Here is a 22,167-nt window from a genome sequence, read left to right on the forward strand (position 1 = left end):
TTGCCTCTTCATCAATTCACTATGTGACTATTAGATGCTGAGCAAAATTTAAATATTCTTGATTCTATCATAAGTAATCATCACCACCATCACCACCATTGTCACTACCAACCCCACCACCATCACTTCACCACCACCACCACCATTGTCACCACCACCACCACCATTATCACTACAATCACCACCATCACTTCACCACCACCACCACCATTATTACTACCATCACCACCATCACCACCACCACCACCATCATTATTACTATCATCACCATCACCACCACCATTATTACTACCATCACCACCATTATTACTACCATMACCACCATCACTTCACCACCACCACCACCATTATTATTACCACCACCACCATCATTATTACTATCATCACCATCACCAACACCACCACCACCACCACCACCACCACCACTATTACTACCATCACCACCATCACTTCACCACCACCACCACCACCATTATTACTACCATCACACCATCACTTCACCACCACCACCACCATCATTATTACTACCATCACCATCACCATCACCACCACCACCACCACCATTATTACTACCATCACCAGCATCACTTCACCACCACCACCACCATCATTATTACTACCATCACCACCACCACCACCACCACCACCACCACCACCACCCCAACCCCATTATCATAGACACCGCAGCTAACCACCAGTGCTTAGTACACGCCAAACCTAATGCCATTTAATTGTCACCACAACCTTATGAAAAGTTCATTCCTATTTTACAGATAAGGAAACCGAGGCTCAGGAATGTCAGATGACTCGTCCAAGGTCGCATCTTCATTTTACTTAAAGGAAATCTTTCTTGCCATTAAGAGATATAGAGATAGAAAATTTTGATCCCGTTCTGATCTTGATCTAACAAAAATACTAAGTCATTTGAGTCTTAATTAATTAGTTTTCACTCGATTTTATCTCAGTCAGTTTCTTTTGAGAAGGAAGATCTCCTTCAGAAGCTTTTGTTAGACCTGTGGAGGTAGAGAAGAGGTACCTAAGGTAAAAGGTGGAGAGTGTTTATTCTCATAGCTCACTGAAAAATTAGTCTCTTAGAATGAGGCAACTTTTTTGTTTTTAATTATATTGAAGTACAGTTGATTTACAATGTTGTGTTAATTACTCCTGTACAGCAAAGTGACTCGGTTATTCATATACATATATTCTTTTTCATATTCTTTCCATTATGGTTTATCCCAGGATATTGAATATAGCTCCCTGAGCTATACAGTAGGACCTCATTGCTTAAGAATGAGTCAACTTTAAAACTCAGGTCTTGATTACTTACTAGAAAATTCTAGATTTGCATAGGACTATGCCTTCATTCCTTAGAATATCATTGTGAGATAGCTGTATGTCCTTCCTAGAAATAAACACCATTCTCTATTTACAGCACCTGAAGGTTTATTCAGTGACCATAGTCCACACAAGCCACTTTTTGGTTTGCTGGCCCAACTCACAAGTTATAATTCTTTCTGTCAATATTGCATCTAGATCCTCACAGGTTCCCATGGCAGCCATAATTTTACTATGTGATCCCTACCTCCCATGCCCATGACTGACTGGACCAGGTGCCAGACACCTGATGCAAGTTGGGCCAATCAGTGTCTTTCTTCTAGAAACTTGGGATTGGAGTATGGCTGAACCTGTAAAACACATAATTGGAAGCTGTGGGGTAGCCATGTACCTCCATGTGGATGAAGAAACAAAAGAAAGAAGAATAAGGCAAAAGCTGAGAGAAAGGCAGAAAAACTTCAGTTCTGACACTTTCGGTTCCTCGTTCTAGTTCATTCTTGATGCCTGACTGTGTTCTTGTGCATGACTTGTGTGATGCACCCTGATGTCCTTTCATAAACCCCCTTTCTTCTGCTTGTGTTAGCTTTAGCTGGTTTCTGTTGCAACCAAAAAACTTGAATATGGGAGGTCATGTGTCTGTTTTACAAAAGAGTAAACAGGGGCTTAAATGGCTGGGATGTGCCTCCTACTGGGTCTTCAATTCAGGACTTATGACTCTAAATCTCGGGGTTTCTGATTCTAAGTTCCATGCTCTTTTCACTACCTGGCCTCACCTACAACCCCTCCGCTCATCATCCAACTGTCCCGAGAGAAAACAATTATTTCTTCTCACTGTTATAGACACTAGACATCTCTGATGATTTGCCTACAGTTGCATGGCAATCCAACTGAGTGGCAGGTCTTCTGAGTCCTGTCTTCCCAGGCCTTTTCCAAAAAGCCCCTTTCTGCCTGAACATGCCTCACAGTCTATTTCAAAGGCAAACCTTTCAGCTGGCAAATGGTAACAGCTGCCTCTCTTCAAAACACCCAAAGGGTAAAACTTCTGAGCTCCAATACACAGGCTCGAGGCTCCAGCCCAGTCTGGATGGGGCTTAGCGTCAGTTCCTACAGAAAAGGGAACAGGTACTGTGCATGGATGTGAGGCCAGGCCCAAACCCATTTTAGGGCTGGATGCCGCTTCTCCACCACAGTAGACTGCTGTTTTGGAAGGCCTTGTGTGTGTGTGAGAAAGATACTTGAACTGAACTTCACTGGGAGAGGATGTGGTGAGAGAGGTGGGGAGAAGAGAGAAAAGAGGAGACATCTTGAGTGAGTGTATGTGAGGTGGAAGGAAAAAAGGCACAGATATGAATCTACTATGATACAAAGGGAAATAAAAGCCTTCTAACACCAATCAATCAGAAATTTAAGGGTACCGTACTGGAGACATTACATGGACTCAGCACAGAGGAAAAGCCCCAAATGAGCCGGACCTGCTCTCTCTCCTCAAAAAGATTATGCCCTATATTGGGGTTGGCAGGTTAGTTGCCTTTATTATTTCCAGAAATATTTAGTAAGCACCTCCATGGACCAGGAACCACTCAGTAATGGGAATGCAACAGCGAAAAAAGACAGACTAGTGTTTTCTTATCATTGAGGAGGTGAGTCGAGGATGCAGGGTAAGTTCAATGAGGTGAACAGGAAGGTCTGCCTGAAGAGATGACATCTGAGCCAAACTTGCAAAAATATGAGAGAAAATCTTTCAGAAAAAAGTGGGCACAGCACGTGTAAAGGTTTGAGATGAGAATATTCTCGGTGTGTTTGAGGAACAGAAAGGCCAATGTGGCTGGAGTGGAGTGAGTGAGAAATAAGTGGTGAGGAAATGAGATTGTAAAGGAGGGTAAGGTCTAGCTCTTGTGTGACCTGGCAGGCTACGGTAGGAAATTTGGATTTTATGCTGATTGCAGTAGGATGATTTTGGTACGTTTTCCTTCATTTTCCAGCTTTAATTAACCAGTAGTGATGGCTTAGGTCACTGTGATGAGAAAGATTCTGAGGTCTTACCGATCAATGGGTAAGGGTTCAGTGATGGGTTGGTAGTATTTATCACATCTCCAGGATGGGGCAATGGTTATGCTAATGATCAATATTTGCCATCTCTCATGAGGATGGAATATTAAGTTTATTAGGACAGTCTGGGTTACACTGCAGTAACAGCATCACCAAAATGTCAATGGCTTAAATTTTTAAGAAACTTCTCACAAAGTTAGTACAAAACATAATTTTGAAATCCTTGAACTAGAGTAAGCAAGGTTGTCTAGACAACCTACAGACTGGGAGAAAATATTTGCAAATGATGTGATTGACAAAGGGTTAATTTCCAAAATACACAAACAGCTCATACAACTCAATAACAAAACAAAACAAAACAAAAAACCTAATCCAAAAATGGGCAAAAGACCTAAATAGATATTTCTCCAAAGAAGACATACAGATGGCCAAGAGGCACATGGAAAGATGCTCGACATGGCTAATTATTAGAGAAATGCAAATCAAAACTACAATGAGATATCACCTCATGCCAGTCAGAATGGCCATCATTAAAAAGTCTACAAATGACCAGTTCTGGAGAGGGTGTGGAGAAAGGGGAACCTTCCTACACTGTTGGTGAGAATGTAAATTGGTGCAGCCACTATGGAGAACAGTATGGAGGTTCCTTAAAAAGTAAAAATAGAGGTGCCGTGTGATCCAGCAATCCCATCCTGGGCGTATATCTGGAGAAAACCATAATTCAAACAGGTACATGCACCCCAATGTTCATAGCAGTACTATTTGCAATAGCCAAAATATGGAAGCATCCTAAATGTCCATCAACAGATGAACGGATAAAGAAGATGTGGCACATATATACAATGGAATACTACTCAGCCATAAGAAAGAATGAAATAATGCCATCTGCAGCAACATGAATGGACCTAGTGATTATCATACTAAGTGAAGTAAGTTAGAAAGGGAAACACAAACACCATATGATATGACTTATATGTGGAATCTAAAATGTGACACAAATGAACTTGTTTACAAAACAGAAAGAGACTCACAGACATAGAAGACAAATTTATGGTTACCAAAGGAGAAAGGGGGTGAGGGAGGGGTAAATTAAGAGTTTGGGATTAGCAGATACAAACTACTATATATAAAATAGGTAAACAACTAGGTCCTATTGTATAGCACAGGGAACTATATTCAATACCCTGTAATAAACCATAATGGAAAAGAATATGAAAAAGAATCTATATATGTATAACTGAATTACTTTGCTGTACACCAGAAACTAACATAACATTGTAAATCAACTATACTTCAATAAAAAAAGAAATAGAGTGTGCAAATATTAATATTGACCAAATAAATAAGGTCTTATTTTCAACACATTGTTACAAATCCCAATAGAGTACAGTCTCTCTCTTTGTATATCTTTGTATTGAAAGAGGGCTGGAAGCATATGGGGTGAGATTATTGGTGATTTTTTTCCGAACAAGGCAATGAAGATTTAATGGAATTTTTATGCACAAAAGGAAGGTGGAAATCTTTAAAAAAAACTTTTAATTATAGAAAATTTCAATCATAAATATAAATAAACAGATAGTGAGAAAAGTATAATGAATTCCCATGTACACATCACCCAGCGTCAACAATTATCAAGTCATGGTCTATTTTATCTGTCTGCACCTCCTACTTCCTTCCTCAGCTCTGGATTATCTTGAAACAAATCCCAGACATCATGGCTTTTTAATCTGTAAATATTTCAGAGTGTGTCTCTAAAAGATAAAAGCTCTTTAAAATAACATAACCACAATATTATTATTACATTATGGGTGATTTAAAATTGTCTCGACTAGACGTTTGTATGCACGTTATAAATATATATATATATAACTTTTGAATCATAAAACGATCATATTTTAAAAACATATTAAGATGCAGTAAGCATAACTGGTGTCTTCAGGTGTGTGCACAAAAGATGCACACACACATGCTGAGTGGCTTCCCCTCATCTCTAGGGAAACGCCCTGGTCCCGAGGGCAGTCTCTACCACACGCTGGTTGGAGCTGTTCTGCCTGCAGTAGAACTGGAAGGGAAATCCTGCCCATCTTCATCCCAGTCTGTGAGAAATGGGGCTGAGGGTGATCTGGTCCGATCTTACAAGTGCTGTAAGTGGTCCGGACAGGCGGTCTCTGGAAAGGGATGCGCAGGAGGCTGTCAAACCTGAGAAGCAGGAGGCAGGACCACCAGGTGACATCCTGAGAGAAGGTCCAGTCAGCCTCTCTTCTGCCAGCCAGCTGATGCCCCAGCATCTGTCATCTAAACTTGTAAAGCCTTATCAGTCACTCTTGTTGCTGGGTCAATGAATTGAGAAGATCATTCTTCCCCAGCAAGTTTGGCTCAGGTGGATGTGGACGAGGAAAATTCTCAGGAAAAACCAGAGGGAAAACCCAGAAAGAGGCTGTACCTAAGACCTCGTTGGCTTTTGTTCCAATTGTACCAAATCTGGCTTCTCAGTAGCAACCACTGCCCCTTTCCCAGGCCAGATGGGGCCATGCCAGTGATAGTTGGCACTGGCAAGACATGGCCTGCTCTTATTCAAGAGTGGAAAACTTTCTTTATTCCGGCCTAGTCTTGTGGAGGAGGGGAACCCCCAGAACAGGGGGTCATGTATCTCCACCAACAAATCAACCAACAGTGGCATATGCATTGCCTCATCTCATGGAGAAATTGCCCCATGTCCCATGACCGGAGCTTGCTCCCCTCTACGTTGTATTCATGGTGCCCCTGTGCTAGGCAGAGGTGGGTGACATCTGTGGGATGCACGGGAATGATGGGCATTCTATCGATTTCTCAGATACGTCTCATCTTTCTCACTCCCCGCTCTTTCTATCTTCTTTTAACTTCTGTTTTCCCCCTGACTTGTCTCCCTTTCACTTTCCCCCTTTCCTCCTCACATCCTCATTGTTCATCATCTCCCCAGTTTCCCTTCATTCCTACCTCTCGCTGGCTTCCCCTCCCACCAACCACATTTATGCCTTTTCTTGAAACTTCAGTCTCGCTCCCACCACCTTGGTCTGCCCATCTGCCACCTTGTCAGCCGGGTTTTGTCCCTTTCTCTTTCCCCACCCACAGAGTGTTGGCCCCTGGCGGCCTGGTTTAGGTCTTTCATGTGTTTCCATTCTCATCACACGCAATCTGGAAACTAACCTTCAGAGCAGAGGATGGCTCTAGGGCACAGCCTGTTTTACGCTTCCCTCTTCCCTCAGGAAGCCAGGACAGGCTTCTCTGGTCCTTTGCTGGGGAGAAAGACAGAATGACCGGAAGTTAGCTCATGGGATAAACACGGAGGGCACAGAATATACTACACAGTCCCCATGTCCACGGGGAGAGAGATGGAAGACAAAGTCCCAGTTTTGTATAGAGCAGTCACTGGGAGAAGGGTGATTTCAGGATGTCTCAGTGACTTCCGTGCTGTAGGAATGGCTATTGCCACTTAGTGATAGAGAACCTGAGGATCAGGGAGGTTAAGTGTGGCCTGCCCATAGTCACACAGCAGTGGAGCCACTGACGGAACCTTGTCTGATGCCAAAGCCCTTGTTCTTTCTACTGCAATGAGGGCCTCTGTGGACTGAGGAAACTGGGTTACTGGCCTGCCTTTTCCTGTCTTAACCATTTGAGAAAGTCACTTACCACCCAACACCTCAGCATTTGTTTCTCTCTTTCCTGCCCTTTACTCATTTGCGTCTCATTTCCTCTAGAAAAGTTTATGGTCTTCACCTTCTCTCCCATGCCTTTCTCCACCCACGACTCAGTGATGTCACCAGTACTTTGGGCAGTCTGCAAAACCTCCCTGCTACATGGAGTTTCAGAATTCTAGCTGATTGGAGTCAGAATCAAAGTTTCCCTTCCCTGTGGGATGCTTATAGAAACCTGTGCTCAGGATTTCAGCGTCTGCCTCAAGTTAAAAGGACACCTAGGATCAGGCTAATACATGCAAGTCGGATGGAGCTCAGAAGTATCAAGCTCTCCCCAACATTCCCAGGGACGCTTCCCCCGCCAACAAACTAGCTGATGGCACAAGCATGTAGTTCTGCCTACAGCGCTCCATTCAGATCTGTTCTGCTTTTATTGACAAGGTAGTGCCTCTGCAACCCTGAAAATAATTTTGGTAAAAAGAAAAAAAGATTCTAAATCCCAATCTTTTTGTTATTAAAAGTTATTTTTGATATTTCTTTTTAGTTTTTGTTTGTTTGTTTTTGCAGTACGCGGGCCTCTCACTGTTGTGGCCTCTCCTGTTGCAGAACACAGACTCCAGACGCGCAGGCTCAGCGGCCATGGCTCACGGGCCCAGCCGCTCCGCGGCATGTGGGATCTTCCCAGACCGGGGCACGAACCCGTGTCCCCTGCATCAGCAGGCGGACTCCCAAACACTGCGCCACCAGGGAAGCCTCCTTTTAGTTTTTGATCACACGTGCTCAGACTTTCTTTTTCCTACACTGTTTGCCATCACGGTGTACACACCATTTTCTCTTCTTCTTTGTTCCTTTAGCACTGAATTCTCTAGTGCTCATTTTTCAATGAGAGTTCCAGAATTACTCTTTTAAAATTATATCTAGCATTCCATTGATTGGATGTAGCATAATTTATTAAACTATTTCCTTGCTGATGTCCATGTAAGTTGCTTTGTCTGGTCACAATTATATCAAACATTCTAAGGAAATTCTTATACATGCTGTTTTTTGCTTCCATCAAATTTTTCCTCAGAAAATTTATCAGGAATGGGAATTGGTACTTGCTAGCTGTGTGATCTTGGACAAACTACTTCATCTCTCTAAGCCCCAATTTCCTCAAATGTAAAACAAAGCTAATATAATGCTTAATCCATAGGGCTGTGGTGAGGACTGAATAAAATAATGGAATAAAATAAAATAACATACATTCCATATATCTTAGCTGGTACTAGCACTACTGCTGCTGTAACTGCTGCTACTACTAACACTATTTTTTCTGTACCTTTAGACTCAGCTGACTCAACATCATGTGGTTGAAACCCAGAATATTTTCTTAGAGGAAAACACAGCCTGGTTTGCAATCATCGAACAGGTCAAATTATTTTAGAACTTCTTATTTCATACACACCTCTCAGCACTGCCACCTGTTCCTTACACACATCTCCTGTCTGTCCTGAGTCTGAGACTTTAGTCAAATCTCTGTCCTTACTTGATTTTTTTCTTAACATCTTTATTGGAGTGTAATTGCTTTACAATGGTGTGTTAGTTTCTGCTGTATAACAAAGTGAATCAGCTATACATATACATATATCCCCATATCCCCTCCCTCTTGCGTCTCCCTCCCACCCTCCCTATCCCACCCCTCTAGGTGGTCACAAAGCACCAAGCCGATCTCCCTGTGCTATGCGGCTGCTTCCCACTAGCTATCTATTTTACATTTGGTAGTGTATATATGTCCATGTCACTCTCTCACTTCGTCCCAGCTTACCCTTCCCCCTCCCTGTGTCCTCAAGTCCATTCTCTATGTCTGTGTCTTTATTCCTGTCCTGCCCCTAGGTTCTTCATAACCATTTTTTTTGTTAGATTCCATATATATGTGTTAGCATATGGTATTTGTTTTTCTCTTTCTGACTTACTTCACTCTGTATGGCAGTCGAGGTCCATCCACCTCACTACAAATAACTCAGTTTCATTTATTTTTAGGGCCAAGTAATATCACATAGTATATATGTGCCACATCTTCTTTAACCATTCATCTGTCGATGGACACTTAGGTTGCTTCCATATCTTGGCTATTGTAAATAGTGCTGCATTGAACATTGTGGTACATGACTCTTTTTGAATTACGGTCTTCTCAGGGTATATGCCCAGTAGTGGGATTGCTGGGTCGTATGGTAGTTCTATTTTTAGTCTTTTAAGGAACCTCCATACTGTTCTCCACAGTGGCTATATCAATTTACATTCCCACCAAAGTGCAACAGGGTTCCCTTTTCTCCACACCCTCGCCATCCTTTATTGTTTGTAGGCTCTTTAAAGACCTTTGTGAGACCTTGGCCCTCTTAACTTTGGAAAACATACTCCAGATCACAACAGGCATAATAAAACATTCCTGTCCCTCCATATCCTGCAGGAAATATAACATAGGAGCAGTAGACTAGTAGATGTAATGTGAGGTTTTGTATTAAATGAAATACTTAACAATTTTGATTTTGTGGTTTGGGTTAAGATTTAGGGGTCTAATGAATAATGTCTTTCATATTCCTTCCTGAGTTCAGAACTAAAGAAGAAATATATTCAGGAGACAGATAGATGGAGATCAAGATAGCAGCTTTATTACTAGGAAAAGCTGAAGAAAAGAATCTGTTTTAAATATGTGGTCAGAGAGAGCTTGCTAACACTGCCCTCTGAAGCAAACTTGCAGCATACCCTCCAAAAACCTTCAGGTTTCCTCCACTTGCCACAGAGTGGATGGAAGCCCAGAACGGTCCCTCGCTGCAGGGTCTGAAAGAGGGGAAGAGGGAGGGGCTGAGTGGAGAATGTTTGGGTTTTCTCCAAACTCACTGGCCAGAAAAGACGGGGTACAGGATGATCAGAGAGGCCAGGAGTATTAGCTGAAATTCCTCCACATGAAAATATTGAGCCATTTGCAGCAACATGGATGGACCTAGAGATTATCACAGTAAGTGAAGTAAGTCCGACAGAGAAAGACAAGTATCATGTGATATCACTTATATGTAGAATCTACAAAAAAGCGATACAAAGGAACTTATTTACAAAACAGAAATAGACTCACAGACATAGAAAACAAACTTATGGTTACCAAAGGGGAAGCAGGGGGAGGGATAAGTTAGGAATTTGGGATTAACAGATACAAACTATGACACATAAAACAGATAAACAACAAGGACCTACTGTATAGCACAGGGAACTATTTTCAATATTTTGTAATAGCTTATAATGGAAAAGAATGTGAAAAAGGACATATATGTGTGTATATATATATATATATATATATATATATGAATCACTTTGTTGTACACCTGAAACATTGTAAATCAACTACACTTCAATTAAAAAAAAAAAAGAAAGAAACTATTGGGCCAGGGAATGACAGGTTTCTTTCTGGACCCAGTATTTGTGTCTCATTATGTCCAGCTGACCTGCTGGACATAATGAGAACAGGTTCCATCTCACCATTTGCACCTTGTTCTGTATGTCTCACATACAACCTGTGGTTATGACCACATGGTTAGACCCACTCTCTCCTGCCTTCTCCCCTGACCTTCCCCTTAGCCCCTGGCCTAGTGTGCGCACCCCTGACATGGGGATGCAGCTCTGACATTCATGGCTCTTGATTCATGTTTCACTTTGCTTTCCTGTCGATGTGTAATTCTGTCCACCATAGAATAAGATTAGGTCAGAAGCAAAAACAACAAACAAACAAAAACAGAAAACCAAAAAGAAACAAATAAGCAAAACAAAACAATCCCAGTTCAAACTGGCCCAATTTACATTTGGGAAGCTTATTATTTTGCATTACAACAAGGGAAAATGCTAATGTGGTATTAACAATGACTCAGTGATATAGAAACAAGTTTCCTTCTGCTCTGTCATCCCAGAATTTAGGCTTCATCCTAAAATTGGTCCCACCTGTGTTCCTAAGATCGATGCTGAAATTCCAGGCATCCCGTCCAGGAACCACCGCATTGAGAAAAAGAGAAGAGACCAAGCTGTCCCTGCTTTATTATTTTAGATGAGAAGTCTTTCCTAAAATCTCCCTCACACTGTATTGGCCACTGTGAAACCAATCTCTACGCAAGAGGCTAGAACCACCATTACTGTTTTAGACCTACTCATGGACTTATGACCGGATAAGGTGGATACCCCAACAAAATCGGGCTCTGACAAAAGGAAAAGGAGAGAACGGATGTTGGGTAGGCGGCCAGACGTGTGTGTTGTGCATCACTAGACATTTGTTTCAGTGGTTATGATTTTAAAGAACTAGTTTCCTTCTATTTCTCTGTTCTCATGTCTGAACCTCAATTTCCTCATCTGTCCTCTGCACCTTGCAAGGCTGCTGTGATGATCAAGTGAGATATCGTGTAAACTACAAAGTGCTGTGCAAACCTTGCTTCTGATGAGCATGGTGATCGTGAATGTGAGCTTTTCCACCACCACTGAGATGCAACTCATCTCAGTCTTGAGCAGTTGTTTGCCAAGTTGGGGTAGTCCTTATAAGACTGAGAAGTGGAGACATCTCACCATTGGGAAGAACGTTCCTCTTCGACCTCCAAATAGAATGAAAAAATGGAAATAAAAAGCTAAAGCAGATTAAACAACAAACACATGAAAAGATGCTCCATGTCACTAACCACTAGGGAAATGCAAATCAAAATCACAGTGAGACGTCACCTTAAACCCACTAGGATGGCTACTACAACAAGTGCTGGCAAGGGTGTGGGGACTTTGCAACCCTCACACACTGTTGGTAGGAAGGTAAAATGATGCAGTCACGATGGAAAACGGTATGGTGATTCCTCAAAAAACTCAAAATAGAATTACCATATGACCTAGCCATTCCACTCCTGGTTGTATAAGTAAAAGACTTGAAAGCAAGATCTTGAAGAAATATTTGCATACCCATGTTCATAGCAGCGCCATTCACAATAGCTAAAAGGTGGAAGCAACGCAAGTGTCCAATGGATGAATGGATAAGCAAAATGTGGTAGATGCATACAATGAAACATTTTTCCACCTTAAAAAGAAGGGAAGCTGTCACGTGCTGTGACATGAATGAACTCTGAAACCATTAAGCTGAGTGAAATAAGCCAATCATGGAAAGACAAATACTGTATGCTTCCACTTACGTGAGGCACCTAGAGTCGTCAAACTCATAGAGGTAGAAAGTAGAATGGCGGTTGCCGGGGCAAGGGGGAGAGGGGAGGGGGGAATGGGCACTTGTTGTTTAGTGGGTAAAGAGTTTAAGTTTGGCAAGATGGAAAAGTCCTGGAGATTGGCTATATAACAATGCAAAGACACTTAATGCCATTGAGCTGTCCATTTATAAAGGGTTAAGATGATAAAATTCATGTTATGCGTTTTTTACCACAGTAAAAGTTTTTCAAAATTAAAGTTTCAGAATATGCAGTGCTGGATAGTACAGAATGAAATAGGCACTCACCCCCAACCCATAAAGAGTTGATGGGACTTCAAATGGGCTTAGTTTTTGTGGATGATGGTTTGGTAACATCTGTCAAAATGAAAGGCAGAAGAGGGAGGAGGTCTATGGGACCTAAAAGAAGGGCCATTATATAATAGGCCCAAGTGGGACCCCAAGAACAGGAGTAGAGTCAGTGTCCAGAGACCGCCCAGCCTCTGCCCAGCACGTGCCGTTTGCAGCCAACATTAGGAAACTGAGCTAACCATCCCTTCTCAGTTGGGTGACCCATTCCACTGCAAAGGCCTCTACTTTCTATCCTTCTCCTGGTCATCAGGTAAAGGTTTTTTTAACCTGTCATTTGCTGATCATCTGGATAGAACTGTCAGCTACCTATGCCCCAAGATTTTGCTAAACCCTGTCTTTATAACCCGTATTAGGCAGAGTTCACTAACCAACAAACAATCTCAACACTTTAGTGTCTTAACACAATAGGACTTTATTGTGTTCTTATACGAGGTTCAATGCAGATGTTCTTGGTGGGGCAGCATTCCCGGGCAGTTCTCCTTCAAACAGTGACTCAGATATCCAGGTTTCTTGCCTCTGGTGGCTTGGCCATGCCTTAAAGCCCTCACAGAGTCTTCCACTTGGGCCTCTGCATTCAGCCAGACAGCAGAAGCTGCAGGGGTCATTTTAGGGGCCAGGCTTGAAAGTGGCAAACATCATTGCCACCCGTATTCTCTTGCCAAGAGGCAGGCAGTCCGGAGCCAGGGGAACTCCAGAAGCAGTTTGACCAGGGCTCCACGCTGTTTCTCTGTTCTTCTCTTGGTTCTCCCCTGCTCTGTGTTGACACTGCCCTCTTCATGGCCGTTCTCATGGCTACAAGATGGCTGCCAGCTGCATCCAGGGAACAGGTTGTTCATGTTGAAAGGGAGAGAGGAAAAAGAAGTTTCTCTCTCCCAGAAGCCCTGAGCAAATCTCTCCTCACATCTCACTGATGTGAAGTGGCTTAGGGCCGCCCAATCCTGAACCAATCAATGACGGGTGAACTACTATGAAGGGTATAAAGTAATTGCATAATCTACATGCCAGGTAGAGAGTCAACAATAGTGACTCCTGGCAGGTTTGGGCCAGCCTGTGGAAAATACTGAATCTCAACCTCAGGAATCTGTATATAAAGTAAAAGACATGGGGAACCATTGATTGTTCTTCCAGCAGGGGAGCAGATAGAACTAAGTTCAGGGCATAATTATCTGCATGTGTAGATCAGAAATAATCAAGCAGAGGGGAGTGGATGTGGAAGGGCCACGTGCCCGCTGCCACCATGTCTTCTTCTCCCCGCATCAATAATGGCTCCCAGAAGAAAAGCTGCATTCACATCAGGTAGACATGACTGACGAGGTATGAAGCCAGTGGGATTGGAAAGGAGATCTTTGATGGAAGAAAGAATCCGGAAAGAATTGACAAGATGACAGTAGACGGGGAAAGAAAACTTTTCAGTGATTCTGAAGTTGTCAGTTTGGACGATTCTAATGTGTAGTACCATGGATAGAAATACGGTCATCTAGGAGAATCAGTGAGGGGATTTTGAATCTGTAAATCAGATGGATGACTAATAATAATGCTAAAAATAAAATGATGCTAGTAATAAAGTAAAAATAATTAATAATAAAAATTAGCATATATTGAGCAGTTGATATGTGTCAGTATTTCCTAAGGTACTTACTTAGTATTTGCTAAGATGCTTCCTGTTGCTCTGATACATACATATGCTTTCATTTACTCCTTACAACAATCCTATTATCACCCCCATTTCGTAGAGGAAGAAACTGAGGAATATAGTGGCAAAAGTACACAATTCAAGGTCATATAACTGGTACGTGGAGAAGGTAGGATCAAGCCCAGGCTATCTGACTCAGGACCCTATTCTTTCAGTCATTATAACAATAGCTAATATTTATTAAGCACATACTATATGATAGTACTCTGCATATAGTCTCTTTAATGCTTACGAGTCAACCTATAAAATCGGTTTCATAGATGAGGAAGCTGAGGTACAGAAAGGGTAAAAGACTTGCCCAGAGCAACCCAGCTAGTAAGTGGCAGAGGTGGGATTCAAACCGCAGTAGGCATAGCCCTAAAACACATGTTCTTTCCACGATGTGATGAAAAAGACAAATGTATCCTAGGACTGCAGGATCTATACCCTTTGTCTCATCAATGATGATTTAAACTTCTAGGTTGGGGACCAAGCCTCACATATCTGGGGTACACCCTTGGTGAGTACAGGACCTGGCACATAGATGTCCAGAACCAATAGAATTGTGAAGTTTCTGGAAATCGCTGCCTACAAAGAAAAAGCTGAAACTACGGTGGAAGGATTCTGACCAATGGAGGCATGAAATTCAAGGAGGTGGAAGAGCAGGGTCAGACAGTCCTGAGTCCAACTGCATTTGCTGGGGAGGCTTGGGCAAATTGCTTAACCTCTGAGCTCCCATGTCATCACCTGTAAAATGGGGATAATAATAGCGGTACCTCACTCTGGGGAGCAATCTAACGACGACTACCCATTATAAGAGGAAGCAAGTGAACATTTGGCTCCTAGCCCTAGCAAATGCTCATTACATGGTAGCAATGTTGCTATGATTGTTGTCATTGTTATTATTTCTACAAGGGAATGTGCCAGGGAAACGGTCCATGCCTCCGGGAGAAGGATTCTGCAGCTTATATTTTATAATGTTCCTGCCCCTTTGAAGCCTCCACACAGCAGTTGCCTTGGCCTCCAAAGTTTCGCGGCAGGATCTCTTCAAACCCAAATGACAAAAGCCAGCTGCTGCTCCAGGAGCAAAGGAGGGAAGGAAGGGGGGAGGGCAGTGGTAGGAAAAGGGAGGTGGAGAAGGCCTGCCCACCCAAGGCGTCTTCCCTAGGTCCTTCCTGGATCCCACTAGCTCTGCAGTGTGGCCCCAGCAATGGCTGGCACTGGCTTCCTGCCGGGTCACGTGGCTTGTATTTCAAGATGTAACTAGCAGCTGCTGGCCGCTGGTTCTGGCTACTAATACCATGACCAAGAAGTGGTGGAGCTGTGAGGTCAGCGCTGGCACCGGAGCAGCTGCCGTCTCCCTGTCCACATGGGTGGGGAGTGAGCCAATGGGGAGGACCCAGCCCTGGGAACTATAGCACAGGGCACTGACTACCCCAGAGGGGCTTTCAGATCTTCCAGACGGAGACCCCCAGCTCGGCTCGCCTAGACCCAGACTCTGGCTTACTCACCAGGAAGAAGCAACTCCCCCTCAGCAGCATCGCTCCCAGAGTCTTCTGGAATCCTGTGAGTCTCCAGCTGCTTAGTCATAGCACTTCAGAGCTGGCAGAGCCCTTAAACCAGCCATCCCGTTTCATAGGCAAAGAAACTGAGACCCAGAGGGGTGAAGTGACTCGTCTAAGATGGCCCATGAGTCAGGGCAGGGCTGGGCACGAACACTTGCTGCAAACAGCCAGCCTGGGGCTTTTCCATTACTCAAAACTACAGGGCCTGCCCTGGCACACTTAGCTCAAAAGGGCCGGATCCTGGGATCCAGTTGGGACCTGTGACCCAAACCAAGTGCTGAACACGTTTGAAAGAGGGCTTAGGGAAAACAAATAGTGAGGAAACATGTTGGCAAAGAAAAATGTGCTCTGACAGAGATACGTGCTCACCCCTACTGTGTGAAATGAAGAAGAATCGGATTCCCCAGGCGCAGTTCATCCTATGTTCTCATTTGAATAAGGAGCACGTCGTGCACACGCATGTGGACACAGAAAAAAGACTGGAAGGAAAAGTAAACCGGACTTACTTCCGGAAGGCAGCGTTATGGATGGTTTTCATGTCTCTTGTCATCCATATTTTCTAACTTTTCTACTTTGGGGGTGTTTACTTCTGTAACAACAATATTAAAAGGATACAAAATGAATAGACAAGTGCCCGGGTCCCCGGTCACCCACGCTCAGTCAGGCTTGGCTTGTGGAAGATTCCAGAAGAGGCTGCACCCATTGCACAAGGAGGGGGCGTTTTCCTTTCTGGTGAAGCCTAAGCCAGCTCGGGCCTGAGGGCAGTGGTCACGACGCGGCTTTGCTGCAGTCTGGGGCAGCAGCTCCGGCTTAGGGCCCCCCCAGGTCCCCCGTACGCACGAGGGAGGGAGGACCAGACAGCAGACCCCAGCCTCACAGCTGGCCCTGCAGAGCACGTGCCCACGGCCCGACGTGTGGAGAATGGGCAAGAGCCAGAAAAAGGCCAGGTGGCCCTCTGGGAGGTCTCCAGTCTCAGCCACGCCGTCTGGGAAAGCTCACGGCCTAGTGCTGTCTTTCAAACACGTAGGTGGCCCTCTGGGAGCTCCCCAGTCTGAGCCACGCCCTCCGGGAAAGTTCATGGCCTAGTGTTGTCTTTCAAACACATATATCTCACTGACATTTTTTTGCCACTTGCCTGCTACGGTGCCAATGTCCTCGAGACCAAGCCACCTTTCTGGGTTAGCCCGTGAGAGCTGCCTGCCAGCTAGACTTCCCAACCTCCTTCTCGAGGATTACAGCCCAGGGAATGGTGGGTCTTGTCCCCAGGGCCACGGAGCTCAGGGACAGTTTTGTTTAGACAGAACACTGCCCCTATGCCACATACCGTCAGGACTACAGTGCCTGCCCAGTGCCCTGGCTGGGGCCCCCTGCTTCTTAGATATTAGCTAATTTATGCTTCCCCAAAGGGCCCAAATACCACAGGAAATGCCATCATACATCGAAGGGGCACCTCCATGAGGACAGCTTCTCTTGTCCCATAAAGGGTGGGTCTTACCACATCTTCACATGGTAGTGACAAATGCAGAGGCAGCCCAAACAATCAAGTCTGAGAGCACCATGGCTCTGCTCTCCTCTAGCCCATCTCCTGGGCCGGTTACCAAACATCCCAGGAGAAGTTGGAAGATCAAGTTACAGAGATTGGATCTTCATTCTGCCACCAACTGGCTGTGTGACCTGGGGAAAGTCACTTCACCTCTCTGAGCCTCACTTTTCCTCACCTATAAAACAGAAAAATGATAACAGCTGATGCTTACATTACCCCTTGCCGCGTGCCAGATGATGCTGCATGATGCCACATGTCACATCGGTCACTTATTTAGTCCTGACAGTTCTATGAGTAGGTACTATCATCACCCCATTTATGGGCAAAGAGAGCTGAGGCAGTGGGAGGGCAGGTGAGCTGCCCAGGTTCTGTAGCTGGTCAGAAGTGGGATTCAGGCAGTCTGTGTACGAGTCAAACAGGCGCATCACTTGAGTGCCTCAATAGCTACTGCGAGCCCTCAGGCTTTATAGCCAACCTGGGAGATTCAACTGAGATAGGGAATCTGAATGCTTTTCATGACAAGTTCTAAAATGACATGAACTCTTTTTATCTTGCAAGAACAGAAACGGATAATGTTTCCAAATCTCTCGCCAGTGGTGGCATTTCAGAGACTGTGGCAACACCTGAACGGAAGGAGACATTCGTGGGTAAGAGCGAGCCCTGCCTGGGTGGTTCTATTTCCTAGCTCTGCCAGGAGAAAGCAACCAGCTCTGCTCCCAAAGCCAGAGTGCTGTGTTATTGAGAGCTGTTCCCAGCTCACCCCTGACTGATAAACAGGAGTCACCTTTCTCCTCGGGTGATGGGGACGCTCCGGCACCTTTCCCGCCCTGATGTGGGTCTCCACCCAGCCACTTCTCCCTGCCCCATCTTGTGGAGGAAGGGCCCCAGCTCCTCAGCCATGAGTGCTGTGTCCCAGGCTGCCGAGGACGCACCTGTGCTGTAGAGGTCTCCCCAGCTTCCCCCGCAGCTGGCCCTCAGCCCTCCCTTCTGCCTCTCACTCCCACATCGGCACAGGGATGAGTGGCAAGGGCTGGGAAGGCTGTGTCTTGTCTTTTAGTCTAATTAATACACATGAGGGCTCTTGCTTGGCTGGGAGGGTGGGGAGCTGGCACTAAAGATGCAGCACATGTGGTAAAGGGTTAACAGCCTGAGCTCCACAGTTGAAATTCCTCCACCACTTCCTGGCTGTGGGACCTTGAGTAAGTTACTTAACCTCTCTGTGCCTGTTTTCTAATGAGCAAAATGGAGGTTGTTGTAAAGATTCAGGGACCTGCAAAGAGCCTGTGATCATGCCTGGCATATACTAAGTGCTCAACAAACACACACTATGATTATTTCTTTCCCTCTCTGCAACTGCTTCAGCTTAAGGTACCTCAAGAAGGTGACAGAAGCTTTTCCCACATGCTTTCATAATATCCTGCACCATAATGCATCCTTGATTCATCCGGTATGTGTTGAGGGCCTACTAAGTGCCAGGCACTGGTTAGATCTAGAGAATGCAAGGATCTAACACTCAGGGGGAGGGAGGAAGAAGACATATACACAGATAGTACACTGCAGCGGGGGTCGATGCTTTGAGACCCGTGGGCCCTGGGGAGGGAATCCTCCAACACTGGTGAGCCTGTGACGGTGGAGGGGGCAGGGGGCAGGGAAGACCTGCCAAAGGAGATAAGCTTGAACTGAATCCTGAGTCATGCATAGGCCTCGTAGGAGCTGGGAGAGCATTGCAGACTGTGGGAACGGTGATGAGAGGGACAGCTCAGCGCATCCTGTCCACGCAGCTGCCTTCGTGAGCCTCCGTGGAGACCCAGCTTGGTCCTGAGCTTAGGGCCCAGGCATGGTCCATGGGGAAAGTATGAAAGTTCCTCTTAGCAACTAACATCGAGATCGTGGCTGCCAGGACTGGACAGGGTTGGGGAGACAGCCAGAGCCACGGCTGGGAGGGAAGGGAGAGAAAGTGAGAGTGCTGGGGGAAGGCCAGGGCCGTTCCATCCCAAGGCTGGCTCAGAGCGGCTCCGCCCTGAAGCCTGCTTACAGCCAAGGAGACTCCACAGGAACTGAGAGCAAGAAGGGACTGAAGAGAATAAGACCAACTTTCCCAGGTCTTCTGCGAAGGGAAAAGAACCAGCGGCGTTTGACTGGGAAAAGAGGGGAACTTGTCCAGGGAGGCGCCATCCTAGAAGGCCAAGGATGGGAGCACCTTCCCGAAGCTTATGACCACAAGGAAAGCCGCCACCGTCTCCCCTGCAGGAACTGGAGGGGACCAGCGCAGTGGGGACCGATCAGCAAAGCTGGCAGATACCATGGCTGACGGCTCCGATGCCTGCGGCCCCCAGCTCGTCCGTCCTCCTTCTCCAATCCCCCTGCTTACCTGAGCCAGGCTTTCAGCTCAACCCTGCTGAATGTGGGCAGCTCATAGGCATCCACACCAGGGCAGGAGCTGGCTCTGGACAGGAGAGAAGTGCAAGCCCAGCATCTTGGTCCAGTGTTTGCCCCTAACCTGCAGTGTGGCCCTGGGCAAGTCTCCACCCTCTCTGGCCTTCTGTTTCCTTATCCTTATAATGAGACCACATACTTGCTTTCCCTTCAAGTTTGCTGGGAGGAATTAATATAATGTGTAAAAACAGTGAAATGCTTAAAATGGGAATGGTTGTGTTTTTGACGTCTTCACTGAATGCGGAGCCTCGGGGAAGGGGAATCTGTCTGGTTCCCTGTTGCAACCAACATGGAGCACACCCAGCCTGCTTGCAGGTGGGTCTGCCCGAAATGGGGGGAATCGGGGGAAGCGATTTCAGGCTTCAGCAGGTCCCCGTACCTGCTCCTGCCTTGTGATCACCTGCAACTGCTAGAGCAGTGAGAGCTGCAAAAACAAAAGCAAAACCCATGGAGGCTACAACACAGTGGCCAGGAATACAGCGCCTGCTTCCTCTACATAAACTGGCCCCTGGGTAAAGTGGGAATCGCCTTCCCTGTAGCCACTTTGCCTTCTTCCTGATGAACGCAAGTCCACTTCAACCTGACTTGGCGAAGTTTTGAGGCAAAAGCTACATTTCTCACCACCCTTGCATCTAGCGTAGCCATGGGACACAGCTGTGGCCAAAAAGATAAGCAGGTGCTGGATTGAGACTCTGGAAAACCTCCAACAGATTCATCTGGCATTTTGCCATCTGATCTTCCTCTTCTTACTACCTGGAATGCAGAATTGCGCCTAGAACTTTAAAAGCCATTTTGCAGCCATGAGGACACAATCCATATGCCAAGAATGACTGAGCAAAGGCTCTGATGGCATCTTTGAGCTGCCATAAAAGCCTGGACTGCCTGCTTCTGGAAATATAAACTTCTTAGTTGTTAAAGCCACTGTTCTTTCCCCCTCCCTGGGGAGAGGTCAAGGTGAGGGGATGGAGTCTGCTATTTGCAGACCAATACACCCTTTCCTCCAAAGACTAGGTCAGTGCCACCTTGGACGTCCTCTAAGACTCCACAAAGGTCTTATCATACTGCACTATAAGAACCAGTTACTCATATACCATCCCTACCAGACGCAAGCTCAGGGAAAGCAGGGTGCACATTCTGTGTTGATCACTGGAGCATCCCCAGGGCATGACAGTTTCTGGCAAACATTAGCTTCTCTCTATACTTTTCTTGAATCAATGAATGAAGGAACACTTTAGATTGTAATTCCAGGAGATGTAGCTAACTTGCATTAGAGCCGGGAACCATCATTTCTGGCCAGTTTTGAAACCTCTGTTGACGCATCTTTGAAAAAGTCAGTTTTAGAATGGTTTGCCTAAAATACCTAAAGCTTTGTAAATAACTCTACCAGCCTCCCATAGAACCACTGCCTTTTCCTAACCACCCACAGCCCATCATGGCTGCCCTCAACTTGCCACTACATGACCCAGAAGGCAACTCACGCAAACCCTCCGGCAGATTCTGATGCCAAGTGATTATCATAGCTGAGAAACGGCACATCCCACGATACATGGAGAGCTTGACTGAATAAACATAAATGTGTATAGGGAAACATTCACAGACATAGTTGTCAGATTGTCGTCCTATCCAAATATCTCAGTTATTTTTAGACTTGTAAAACTACTTTCTTCAAGACATCTGGAAGGTTCTAACAGTCTCCTCCTCCTCTTTCCTTTATTGTGACTTTATCCTCAAAACCTGCTGTTTTCACTGTGTCCTCAAAATATTCACACTTTTTCCGTATTCAAGTTATCCAACTTGGAGATCCAACTATATAACTTCTTCTTTTTTTGTTTTTTAATATTTATTTATTTATTTGGTTGCACCAGGTCTTAGTTGCAGCAGGTGGGCTCCTTAGTTGCGGCTCCAGGGCTCCTTAGTTGTGGCTTGTCAGCTCCTTACTTTCAGGCTCCTTAGCTGTGGCATGAAAACTCTTAGTTGCGGTATGCATGTGGGATCTAGTTCTGTGACCAGGGATCAAACCCTGGCTCCTTGCATTGGGAGCGTAGAGTCTTAATCACTGTGCCACCAGGGAAGACCCTATATAACTTCTTTATTTGCCTTCTTTTGGAAAAGCATGGGAAGTCCATATATAACTGATGGGAATGCAGAGTTCATGTGTTTCCTACAAACTTGCAGTTCATTTGTTCAAGATGTTTGATGACAGTCCCTTGAGGAAAATCACAGATGATGCAGCAGGGCTGCCTGCTAAAGCTCTCTCAGGTTCTTCTTTCTGGGTTCACACCCTCCCATGAAGTTTGGTGAGGGCCGTACATCCTGAGGTCCTTACTCTCCTT

The 22,167-nt window shown here is 45.2% G+C and overlaps 1 long non-coding RNA gene across 1 annotated transcript; it reads right to left on the reverse strand.

The window, feature by feature from the left end:
• Positions 1-4,619: 4,619 nt before the first annotated feature.
• LOC113624832 (uncharacterized) lies at positions 4,620-21,731 on the reverse strand. The gene is made up of 3 exons (XR_003434476.1): positions 15,802-21,731; positions 6,571-6,659; positions 4,620-5,552 (listed from the first exon to the last, which is right to left on the reverse strand). It is a non-coding gene; the product is annotated as an uncharacterized LOC113624832 (long non-coding RNA).
• Positions 21,732-22,167: the final 436 nt, after the last annotated feature.

This window comes from Aethalodelphis obliquidens, unplaced genomic scaffold (assembly GCF_003676395.1).
Source record: "Aethalodelphis obliquidens isolate GAN/ISIS:26980383/991018 unplaced genomic scaffold, ASM367639v1 scaffold14, whole genome shotgun sequence".
NCBI lineage: Eukaryota > Metazoa > Chordata > Mammalia > Artiodactyla > Delphinidae > Aethalodelphis > Aethalodelphis obliquidens.